The sequence below is a fragment of the Schistocerca serialis genome, chromosome 2, assembly GCF_023864345.2.
Source record: "Schistocerca serialis cubense isolate TAMUIC-IGC-003099 chromosome 2, iqSchSeri2.2, whole genome shotgun sequence".
Taxonomy (NCBI): Eukaryota; Metazoa; Arthropoda; class Insecta; order Orthoptera; family Acrididae; genus Schistocerca; species Schistocerca serialis.
In genome coordinates this window covers 219,072,749-219,085,091 of record NC_064639.1, presented here as the reverse complement: position 1 = coordinate 219,085,091, position 12,343 = coordinate 219,072,749, and the positions used below count along the sequence as shown (strand labels likewise).

The 12,343-nt window shown below is 45.1% G+C and overlaps 1 protein-coding gene and 1 pseudogene across 1 annotated transcript in view; both read right to left on the bottom strand.

Moving 5' to 3' along the window:
• LOC126455487 (diacylglycerol kinase eta-like) overlaps positions 1–12,343 on the bottom strand; it is a 710,073-nt gene that overhangs the window by 374,886 nt on the left and 322,844 nt on the right. The window lies entirely within an intron of this gene.
• On the bottom strand, positions 10,929–11,028 carry LOC126458767 (U6 spliceosomal RNA; annotated as a pseudogene).

The window sequence follows — 12,343 nt, the reverse complement described above, 5'->3', positions numbered from 1 at the left end:
AACAACGAAATTAATGGAAACCGTCCTTTACTTTACATCGTACAGTTTTGCGATTGTTTCATACTAGCGAAGTTGCTAAATTTCAGGAAAAATCTTTTATTAACCGTAACTCAGTAACTAACCATTTGTGGACCTATGTTTGTATGAACTTTCTTTTCTTTAGTTTTACTTGTAGAATAACATATTAAAATATTTGCTTATCTTCGTCAACCACCCTGTATATGTGCCTGATCCATATGTACATCCGAAATCAACATAAATAAATAAGTGTAACAATAATTTACTTTTTTTGCAGTTGCCAGACATGCGAATTTACGTTCACGGCGGACTAAGTTGTAAACTTGAAAGTAAATATTTTTAAAGGTTTCTGTTCCACAATTGGTGGCGGCTAGGTATGAGGTTCTTAGGAGGAGCGGGTGATCAACATTCGAACACGTCTTAGTTACTTTACATACTTGGTTCATACCACGACACATACATACACTCTAGCTGTAACGCCCCTGTAGTCAACCAACTCTAACGCGATTCAGAAACCCGACTATTGATGATGGCACGACGCCTGGTGACCAGAAAGACAGAATTTTATTCCGCGTTTCCAGCAATAATCGCGGGCGACGACACGCACGTGCGGGTGCAACGGAGACGGGAATTTGTGATGTAATACGTAAATCGAAAATAAAGAATGCAATTTTCAAACGCATTAAATCGTCTTTTATTCATTCCCCCTTCATAATGAGCCTACAATTGCATAACGTCGTAGTAATTCTATTTTAGGCTAAATTCATATCACATAATATAAATGCAAAATTTTTGTAACTAATTTACACTTTTCGTATGTACATAGTGTTAAAAAGGTAATTATACATCAATTACTTTGAAAAAAATCAAAACTGGCCGAAACGAAAAAATACTACTTGTTTGTAAATTTTAAAAATTTTTGGCTCAAAACATTTTTGTGAATGCATTCCATGATAACCAACAACTCCACCCATGGGTTTGAAAAAATATTGATTTTGTAAACAATCGAAAATTCAAAAGTGATGAACAAAATTTATTTAGCAAATTGGATTTACCACTGAATACAGCACGCTAAGTCATGTTATGAACTAATTTTTCAGCCTCCTGCGATGTTCTTGCGACCGGAAGAAAATTTCGCAGGTACCTCCCCGTAACTGGCCAACTGTGATAGTGGTTTTAGTTTGGACATGGCATGGAATCCGGCCACGTTGTTGACACCATCACAGACACATCGATGAAGGATTTGCCCACTCGAGTGTTTTCTCCAGTTGCCATGGCAGGCGCGCATCCGTTTTGCCGACGACCAGTACTTGGGGCGCGGACTCGGATGCACCGCGCTGGAGCATATAAAGGCCGCCCTTTGCCTCGTGTCGATGTACATATCCCACGTTATGCACCTCCACGCCTTGTCCATCCTCTCATGCTCTCCCGCCGGAACTTCAGCCAACGTCCACTGCACGTCCTTACGACATCCGTGCCGAGTTACACACTCCCTTCCAGACCTAATCAACAACTCCCTCTTCCATGCTCCCCTTCGATAACCGTCAGAAGCATGAAAACGAAAAGTCTCAGAAATGCCATGGAAATCTAGAAATTACAAGTTGTGTTTAACACACGATACATTTCAGTTGCTTGCCTGATGGCTGATCTGCGTGGATGGCTATGTTCGCGTGAGTCCACAGCTATAAGCAGCAAACAGAAAGTTTAGAAAGGTAAGGCAGAACGGAGAAGAACCTCCAGGAAGAAAAACAAATAACAGAATGGCTGACTTCCGAAAGGCAGGCAGCAAGGAAAGAAAGATACATACTTACGCCATTTCTCTCATTCACATGATCCTACTACATCCCTAGCAGCAGATCTATGTTTATAACCGTAGAGCTTAGAAAAATAATGGTCAGTGCTCACTTTGATTTTATACCGTATAAATTATGAGGTTTAATGTTTGGAGTTTACGTTACCATGGTTCTTAAAACACTTGCATTGCACATGTAATTCTCAAATTTTTGTACGAATGCTTTTCAAACGCTGTATTTCTCTGAATTCCAATGTGTCGGAATTTGGACTGAAGCGATGTACTATGCACTCACGTTATTATTAATAATTTTGCTTTAAAATGTTTTACCCAATTCATCGTTGTTAAACAGTTTATTATCATCATCATGACCATCATCATTATTATTCTTCAAAAAATGTGTGTGAAATCTTATGGGACTTAACTGCTAAGATCATCAGTCCCTAAGCTTACACACTACTTAACCTAAATTATCCTATGGACAAACACACACACACACACACACACACACACATGCCCGAGGGAGGACTCAAACCTCCGCCGGGATCAGCCGCACAGTCCATGACTGCAGCGCCTAGACCACTCGGCTAATCCCGCGCGGCATCATTATTATTATTGTTATATTAAAACATTTATGTATTTTATTGTTATTACCTTTATTAAAATGCTACGGACCTCTGGCGTGCTAAAAGTGTTGGTAACATTTATTTATATTTGTAGGGCGGTAAGACATTGCCCTCAATCCCCCACAGACTAACCTTGAAAACGCAACTGCACAAGGACCCATCTTCAGCATCATTTAAACCTAAATGTTCAAAGGCGACCTTCAGCGTCATTTAAACCTGCTTGCTCAAAGGTTGTTACATTATGAGAAGTGGCAGTTCTCTCTGTGATATCGGTAAGAAGGTTAGAATAAGGGCAGATGGTGCTGCCTATGCCGAGCACAGCCATCAGCTGAAGACAGGGGCACCATCCTGGTGAGCCCAGGAAGCTAATTTCTCAGTTAAATACGGTGCGACGCTTGCGGCCTTAGCTTTTGTACATCTGATTGGCAGTCATTTCTGAGTATGTATTTCGATACAGTGTAAGGTAGGACTCCACTGCAATATGAATACACACTCGACACCAAGTTTTATGCACAAACCAATATGGCGGTGGTGGGTTCACTCTCGCGGCGTAAGGGCATCTCCCCTTATTCTAACCTCCTTGGATATTGGCCACAGCAAACTCTTTCCCTGAGTAAATGCGTAAAGGAGACTCACTGGATTCTGAAGTTTATACTGTTGTCAAGTAATCACACAGACATACTTTATTAGATTGCCAAAGGCGCATCTTTTACTGAAATATGAGGTTTCCTGAAGTAAGATGGTGGCGTCAGGTTTTTCTGAAAAGAAATGATGTGATAAGCTTTACGAGGTGGTCTAAAACCAGTTCTATAGGTGAGTTAATATTTGTGTGCTTTATCAGTAAATAAACAGCTGTTTACACGTCCTTGCAATCGCCGCCATATTGTGATTCTAAAGTGACAGTAATAATGCTCTATACGGTATTGTCAGTCTAGTAATGTATGTCTGTGAGTAATCAGTCCGCGGGAGACCTCGGCGTAGAGCGTAGGCTGAAGGAGACGTTGTTCAAATCGCTCTAAGCACAATGGGACTCAACATCTGAGGTCATCAGTCCCCTAGACTTAGAACTACTTAAACCTAACTAACCTAAGGACATTGCACACATCCATGCCCGAGGCAGGATTCGAACCTGCGACCATAGCGGTCGCGTGGTTCCAGACTGTAGCGCCTAGAACCGCTCGGCCAGCCCGGCCGGCAAACCGCATGTCCATCCGTTGTCGCACGGGTAAGCCAAGTGATTATCAGGGCTAGAATTAAACATTGTTCTTTGCACTTATGTAACAGTGATTGTCTTTTGTGGTTACATTCGGTGGAACAATAATTGGTTTCACATATATTGGCCGCGAGGGGTAGCCGTGCGGTCTTGGGCGCCTTGCCACGGTTCGCGCGGCTCTCCGTCGAAGGTTCGAGTCCTACCTTGGGCATGGGTGTGTGTGTTGTAGCTAGCGTTAAGTTAGTTTAAGTTAGATTAAGTAGTGCGTAAGCCTAGGGACCGATGACCTTAGCAGTTTGGTCCCATACTACTTACCACAAATAATTTAATTTAATTCAAATGGTTCAAATGGCTCTGAGCACTATGGGACGTAACATCTGAGGTAGCCAGTCCCCCAGAACCTAGAACTACTTAAACCTAACTAACCTAAGGACATCACACACATCCATGCCCTAGGCAGGATTCTAACCTGCGACCGTTGCAGCAGCGCGGTTCCAGACTGACGCGCCTAGAACCGATCGGCCACACCGGCCGGCTTAATTTAATTAAATTCACATACATTCTGATGTTATTTAGTTCAGTGGCTCTGTAACTGTTTTGCATTAGAGATCCAGATATTGAGATTATTCACGGGTGGTAAGTCAGATGGGCTGTGTTCATAAGGACTGCACATAATGTACGTAATACCGTACGTCGGTACTTTAAACACACATGTTTCATATGCAGCATAATTAATGGTTACAAGCGAGCATAATGTTACATCACGTACTCAGTCAGGTAGAAGCCCAAAAGTTTCACTGAGAAGCAAAAGCCAGAAACTCTCTTTTGAAAAGTTAAGCTGAGTACAGAAAGCGTAAAAGCTTTGTTTCTTTTGTGTATGGGTGTTTGCGGTTTATGAGCGCTCAGAGTCACGATTATCAGCCCCATTACTAAATAAGTAGAAACGAGTGTTGTTAAAACATATAAAATATTACCTAGAGACTACAGACAATATATATTTAAAATTGCAAAGACGCTCCGCCATTCACACACGGTCACCCGTATACAGTCACACTATCATGCATTCATAAAAATATGGCAAATTTCGTCAAAATTTCTGTTAAGAAACACAGAAAATACAAGAACGAAAATTTAATAGCAAATGAGCTGCTGTCCCTTGTTTGACAATAAAACACAGTCATCTGAAATGTGGCGCAATGTCATGTGCATGTCACGAGCACCACGCGTTGGAGGCTACTTACACTGGAACAAGAGGCCATTTGCCATAGGGCAGTATCCGAAGCAAAGTCAACTAAAGAAGGACGTTATCCCATATGCGTGCCTGGAAGGAGATACGCCACGGCCGGGTTGTCAACTTTATGACTCCATACCATAACAGCGCGGTGACAGCGTGTAGAAAGACCGGACATAGCACCATCACAATATCATAACACGCCTCCTAAGCTGGTACGTGTGCTAATTCGTTCCCCTGAATTCAATTGTGGTCTGGTGCACAGCGGAACTGTCACGTCTGTGATTTCCTGCGAGCGAATGAGGAACGAGGCAGCTTGATGTTAAGTTTCCATAAGTAAAGTGGGCTCTTCCACCTCGTAGTTCTCTGGGGTTAGAGCTGCAAGTTGCAAAGGTTCCAGACCAGGGAACTCGGTGTGTAAAAGAAATATGTCTCAAAAAGGAAGTACGAAGGAAGGATTATGAGTATTGCAAACTTACGAGATACTAGGAACATAGCTGAGAAACTGAGAAAATGGGGAAAGGGGTCGCTACCCAGTGCGAGTAGGTGCCGCAAAAATCCAAGTCTCGCCCCAAGGGCAGAGCAGCCCGGAGACAACGTCGGAGATGGAGCCTGAACGGAATCCCTATTTCCGGTTAAATCGTCGTTTGTATACGCTAGTGTGGCGTTACCACACCCTCTGCAGAAACTCCTATTAATTAGAAGCGCGATTTTAGGAAATTTACTGGTCTCGTAGACCAGTTTTGCATCATCTCGGTTCCGAGAGTCCCGGAACCTGTACAGAAAATTGGATAGAGATCAACATAAACATCATTTCCGCTCTTTTTATTGTTCATGAAAACCACACATTGCATGTTGTACCGCCATGCAGCGAGACCTTCAAAGGTGGTGGTGATCCAGACTGCAGCACACAATAGTACCTCTAATACCCACTAGCACTGATGCATGCCTGTATTCGTCACGGCATACTATCCACAACTTCATCAAGGCACTGTTGGTCCAGATTATTCCACTCCTCGACGATTCGGCGTAGATCCCTCAGAGTGGTTGGTGGGTCACGTCGTCCATAAACAGCCCTTATCAATCATTTTCGAAAGGGTTCATGTCTGGAGAACATGCTGGCCACTCTAGTCGAGCGATTTCGCTATCCTGAAGGAAGTCATTCACAAGATGTGCATGATGGGGGCGAAAAATGTCGTCAATGAAGACGAATGCCTCGCCAATATCCTGCCGATATGGCATTCATGTATCGTACAGCCGTTACGGTGCCCCTTCCTTGACCACCAGCGGAGTACGGTTGCACCACATAATGCGCCCCCCCACCCAACCCCCACCCGAAAAAAAAAAACAGCAGGGAATCTCCACCTTGCTGCACTCGCTGGACATTGTATCTAAAGCGTTCAGTCTGACCGGTTTGCCTCCAAACACGTCTCCGACGATTTTCTGGTTGAAGGTATATGTGACTCTCATCGGTGAAGAGAACCTGATGCCAATTCTGAGCGGTCCATTCGGCATGTTGTTGGGCCCATCTGTACCGCGCTGCATGGTGTCGTGGTTGCAAAGATGGAATTCACCATGGACGTCGGAAGTGAAGCTGCGCATCATGCAGCCTATTGTGCACAGTTTGAGTCGTAACACGACGTCCAGTGGCTGTACAGAAAGCATTATTCAACATGTTGGCGTTGCTGTCAGGGTTCCTCCGAGCCATAATCCGTAGGTAGCGGTCATCCACTGCAGTAGTGGCCCCTGGGCGGCCTGAGCGAAGCATGTCATCGACAGTGTCTGTCTCTCTGTATCTCCTCCATGTCCGAACGCCGGCCGGAGTGGCCGAGCGGTTCTAGGCGCTACAGTCGCAGGTTCGGATCCTACCTCGGGCATGGATGTGTGTGATGTCCTTGGTCAGTTAGATTTACGTAGTTCTAAGTTCTAGGGGACTGATGACCACAGCAGTTAAGTCCCACAGTGCTCAGAACCATTTGAACCATGTCCGAACAATATCGCGTTGGTTCACTCCGAGACGCCTGGACACTTCCCTTGTTGAGAGTCCTTCATGGCACGAAGAAACAATGCGACACGATCGAATCGCGGTATTGGCCGTCTAGGCATGGTTAACTACGGACAACACGAGCCGTGTCCCTCCTTCCTGGTGGAATGACTGCAACTGATCGGCTGTCTGATCCCTTCGTCTAATGGGCGCTGCTCATGCATGGTTGTTTACATCTTTGGGCGGGTTTAGTGACATCTCTGAACAGTCAAAAGGACTATGTCTGTGATACAATATCCACAGTCGACGTCCATCTTCAGGAATTCTGGGAACCGGGGCGATGCATAACTTTTTTTTGATGTGTGTAGATTGAAGCGGCGAGTGAAACTATATCTGCACGAGACCAATAAAGTCTCTGAAATTGTGTCATTTCATCTATATAAATTCCTGCACCAGGGTCTCACACTGGATCCCCCATTTACGTTCGATGCTGAGCTGCTATTCCAGAACATAGAAGCCCTTGGCAAATCTGTTCATGTGCAAGAGGGAATTTTATGTACAATAGGATGGCGGTGAGGATTTTGATCGAGGAGGGAGGCGTACCAGGGTAATCCGTGCTGTTGAGTGAACCGCTGTGCTAGGTGGTCTAGTGGCTAACGCACCTGCCTAATAAGCAGGAGACCGGGTATGACTGCCGCCCTTGGTACTTTATTAATCTGTATGCCTGCCACCCCTTATCCTGTCACGTAGTTTCTCGGTGTGGAAGCTTTCCTCTTATCACATGCTACGGAACTCTTGTTTCTTCCATACCGTTATTTGTATAACAGACCTGTGTGTGGATGATTTACGGGTCTCTGAAAGACATTAACCAATCCAGCGGCAACTTCCACCGTTATGTCACAATATCACAGCTCTCTGAAGCACAACGACTGTTTAATCCATACCTTAATGCAATTTAATCGTGACAGAATGACACCTGTCTCCCCAGTCTTTTTAGGTGGAGAAGGTAAGGTCACGTTCCGCGTTATGGCCCTAGACGGGCCAATCGGGTCCAACCGACTAAAGTGCCGTCCTCTGCCACTGGGGTCGCTGGCTACGGTACGGCGGGCCATGCGCTCACCACGCAGCTCTCTCGGTAGTTGTCGGCTTTCTTGACCTAGGAAGCGCTACTAATCGGTCACGTAGCTTCTCAGTTGGCCTCATGAGCCTGAGTACAGCCATTACCAGTCCCCTCACCAAAGGAAAATCCCTGACACCACCAGGAATCGATCCCGGATCCCCCCACATGGCAGTCAACCTTGCTGACCAACCAGTATGTAAGTTTATTTATTTATCATTCTAACTATAGGCAAAGTTCTTTAATGCATAAAAATTAGACAGATGGGCATTTAATTAGTGAGGCCGCTGGGATGAGCTCAGGAGGCTGCGTCATGCCCTGCAAAATCGCAGCTGCGATAAACAAGTGACTTTGGGTTTTTGTAGGGGGCCAAAGTTACCGCAATTTAATGAGACCAAGTGATTCTAAGACTTGTAGCTGAGAAACCATACGAAGCAAAATTCTCCAATAAAAAAAAAATAAAGGCAATGTTGTATACTTTGAGGTGATATTTATACGGTAAATTTAGAGTTTAATGTAGTTTTCATCATGTTCCATATTTCTTTCAGTAAAATCCAATTCTACGTGGAATAAAAATTATGCCATATTGTTCAGCATTTGATTCAAAACCAACATTAGTAAACCATGTGTACGGTATCTTCAGTGGAGTGCTGAAGAAAAAATAAAAAGGAAACGGTAACAGTAACAGTAACAGCAAAAATTGGCTCTGAGCACTATGGGACTCAACTGCTGAGGTCATAAGTCCCCTAGAACTTAGAACTACTTAAACCGAACTAACCTAAGGACAACACACACATCCATGCCCGAGGTAGGATTCGAACCTGCGACCGTAGCGGTCGCGCGGTTCCTGACTGTAGCGCCAGAACCTCTCGGCCACCAGCGGCCGGCAGTAACAGTAAAACCCGCTGACTGCGCCACGTCATATACAAAGCAACGAGGTGAGGTCTCTTCCCACGCTGAGTGGCAGAAGTCAGCCCATCGCAATTTAAGTGCGGCGCAAGTGTGAATATTTAGTCTTTACTGAAATTTTTCCTCGTCTGAGACAAGGGGCTCCTTAAAACTTGAAAAATGTAATCAGTGTATAATAAAAGGAGGTTCAAGCCTTTGTAAGTTTAATCCTTACGTAAACTGTGTTTCTGACAATTAAATTAATTATTGTTTTGTTACTGCTGTATACCTCTGTCAACAACAGGCGTTCTTGTGTGCACTGTAGACAAACTTAAGCGAATATATCTTTTTTTAATTCTAAAAACCTCCTGATTGCCAAATCAGATGTTAAAGAGTTCCTTTATTATAGGATCGTACACGACCGGTTTCACGATGAGTTAATTGCATCCTCAGATGTACACATCTAAGAAAAATTCAATGAGGTTTAGAAAGTATAATAATGGTAAAAATAAGGCAATTGAGCACGAAATATAAGGGAACACAAACTCACATAACTAATTTAACATTGGTGTTTCAACGTTCGAATGGCGTTCGAGTTGTCATAACCGCTTTAATTGTATGTTTACGAAACGAAACATCCTAAATTCCAATGGGTAGGAAGCGCAGGCAGTGTACATGAGCATTGGGAGCCGCGGACATGGACCTAAAAAGGACTTCAAATAAGACCCCGGAAGAAGACTGTATGGAGTGAACCTGCGATGGATAGACAGATGTAAAGACTCACCAGTGCTGAGAAAACAATAAATGACCGCAAAATCCACATGGGGGAGACGTGAATATGCGTGAAGGTGGGGGAAGAAACACGATTGCACACCAATTGAAGGCTGGTAATCGTTACAAAACAAATTATGGTGGAGAAAGAAAGTGAATAATATAACAAACACGTAGAGAGGAATTACATGGCGCGCCGTAAAAGCCGCTAAGATAAAAGTAAGAAATTAGCAACGTAAAACAATTACAAAGTGTAGTATAAAAATGCTTAAAACTGCTGCAAAACCCATTAGGTGAACGTGTTACGTGGAGACAAGTAACCGTTCAAAGTCATAAAGTAATACTAAACGTAGATAGTGTAAAATACTTGTACATATGTACGTGGGCTGTCAAAGGGAAAAACTTCCTGTTGTAAAACATGACAAATACAGAATTACCGAGTGACCTATAAAAATGGTTAAAACTGTAACAAAATCGATTAGGGGAACAATAAAATGGAGACAAGTCTTTCTTTGTTTCTTTTGCTGGTGCCTTGTACCGCGGTTTCGGCACGGTTAGGAACGGATTTGGCAAGGTTAGTTAGAAGGTGTGGCCGGATGCCCTTCCTGCCGCCACCCCGTACCCCCCCCCCCCCTTCGGATGGAATTAGTGTACCCCAGCTGTCTATGTCTAGTGTAATCCATGGAATAGTGCGAACGTGTTCAGATGTCTGCGAGTCAAGTAACTGAGGCGGAACGTGGGGACCAGCCCGGTATTCACCTAGCGGGATGTGGACAACCGCCTAAAAACCACGTCCAGGCTGGCCGACACATCGCCCGACGTCGGTAATCCGCCGGGCAGATTCGATCCGAGGCCGGCGCGTCTACCAGAGTCAAGGGAGCAGCGCATTAGCGCTCTCGGCTAACCTGGCGGGTTAATTAAATGGAGACAAGTAACCGCTCCATATTCATAACATGCAAGAGATAGGGTTATGAAAGTTGTTTTCTTTTGCAGTAACTGACACATGTAGAAATTATTTTTTTTTAAAAAAAAAGAAAAACAAGGGATCAATTTTCTCACTTTTTTGTCCGATCTGAAATGGAATAACCCGTACGCGAGCTGCCGTTTACAGCGGACCAGGAAGTGGAGGACGCTAACTGTGTCGCCCACAAATAATGCTCTTATCTTTGAAAACAATAGATCGCTGGTGTTATAGAGCTGACGGCTGGATATTCCGGACTACTTTATCTGCAGGGGGGGCAAGCGTCGTAGAGAGTGAAAGGAGTCGGAGACGATGGGAATGTAGCAGGAAAATGGGAAACGCTGCACGATTTTGCGTGTCATCCTACCGCTGGAGCCATGCTAAACTCCTACGTATCGTTACAGTTTTAGTATATACAGTGTACCGTCGAAGCGACAACTCTGTCTTTTAGAGTACAACAGAGAAACAGTAATGCTCGGAAATTTCGCCGGAGCGACTAGGACTCGAGCAGCAGCCGGGTACGGTTGTTGTCACTGCGAAAGCAAACGGCACGCGGAGGACAAAGTGCGGTGTCAGAGAAAGCCAAACGCCTGCCACGTGCCGCGAGAGGCCGCTAAGTGTCCTGCAAACAATCGAACGTCTATCGCAGCTCGCGGCCTCAGAGCGACGGCCGACACGCGGCGGTCTGTGTGTACGGGAGCGACAGGCGCGCTGAGAGAAGGCCGGCGAACGTCCCAGCGCCGCGGGCACTGGGCAAGCGGCCAGCAGGAGCTGAATGCGGCGGCACGTAGCGGCTCCTTATCGCAGACGAGCGCTGCGTGGACACTTCCCTGTCCTCAACTCTGCGGCTCTCGTATAGATTAACGGTAAACACGGGATGCTGCTGGCAAAACTATGAGTTATTCCCCTCACACAAGCCGTGGGCGACATAAACACACTGTACAAATGCCCCCAGGAGACCTCCCGCTAGAACCACTTAACGCCGTCAGCGCAAGGATCGTGCTTTCGAACGTCAACGTTGAGCGTGCCGAGTTTCTGGCGTCATATCTACATCTACATCTGCATCTATACTCCGCAAGCTACCTGACGGTGTGTCGCGCAGGGTACCTTGAGTACCTCTATCGGTTCTCCCTTCTATTCCAGTCTCGTATTGTTCGTGGAAAGAAAGATTGTCGGTATGCCTCTGTGTGAGCTCTAATCTCTGTGATTTTATCCTCATGGTCTCTTCGCGAGATATACGTAGGAAGGAGCAATTTACTGCGTGACGCCTCGGTGAAGGTATGTTCTCGAAACTTCAACAAAAGCCCGTACCGAGCTACTGAGCGTCTCTCCTGCAGATTCTTCCACTGGAGTTTATCATCTCCGTAACGCTTTCGCGATTACTAAATGATCCTGTTACGAAGCGCGCTGCTCTCCGTTGGATCTTCTCTCTCTCTTCTACCAACCCTGTCTCGTACGGATCCCACACTGGTGAGCAGTATTCAAGCAGTGGGCGAACAAGTGTACTGTAACCCACTTCCTTTGTTTTCGGACTGCATTTCCTTAGGATTCTTCCAATGAATCTCAGTCTGACATCTGCTTTATCGACGATTAATTTTATATGGTCTTTCCTTTTGAAATCAGTCCTAATGCCCACTCCCAGATAATTTACGGAATTAACTGCTTCCAGTTGCTGGCCTGCTATATCCTAGCTAAATGATAAAGCATCTTCCTTTCTATGTATTCGCAGCACATTACACTTG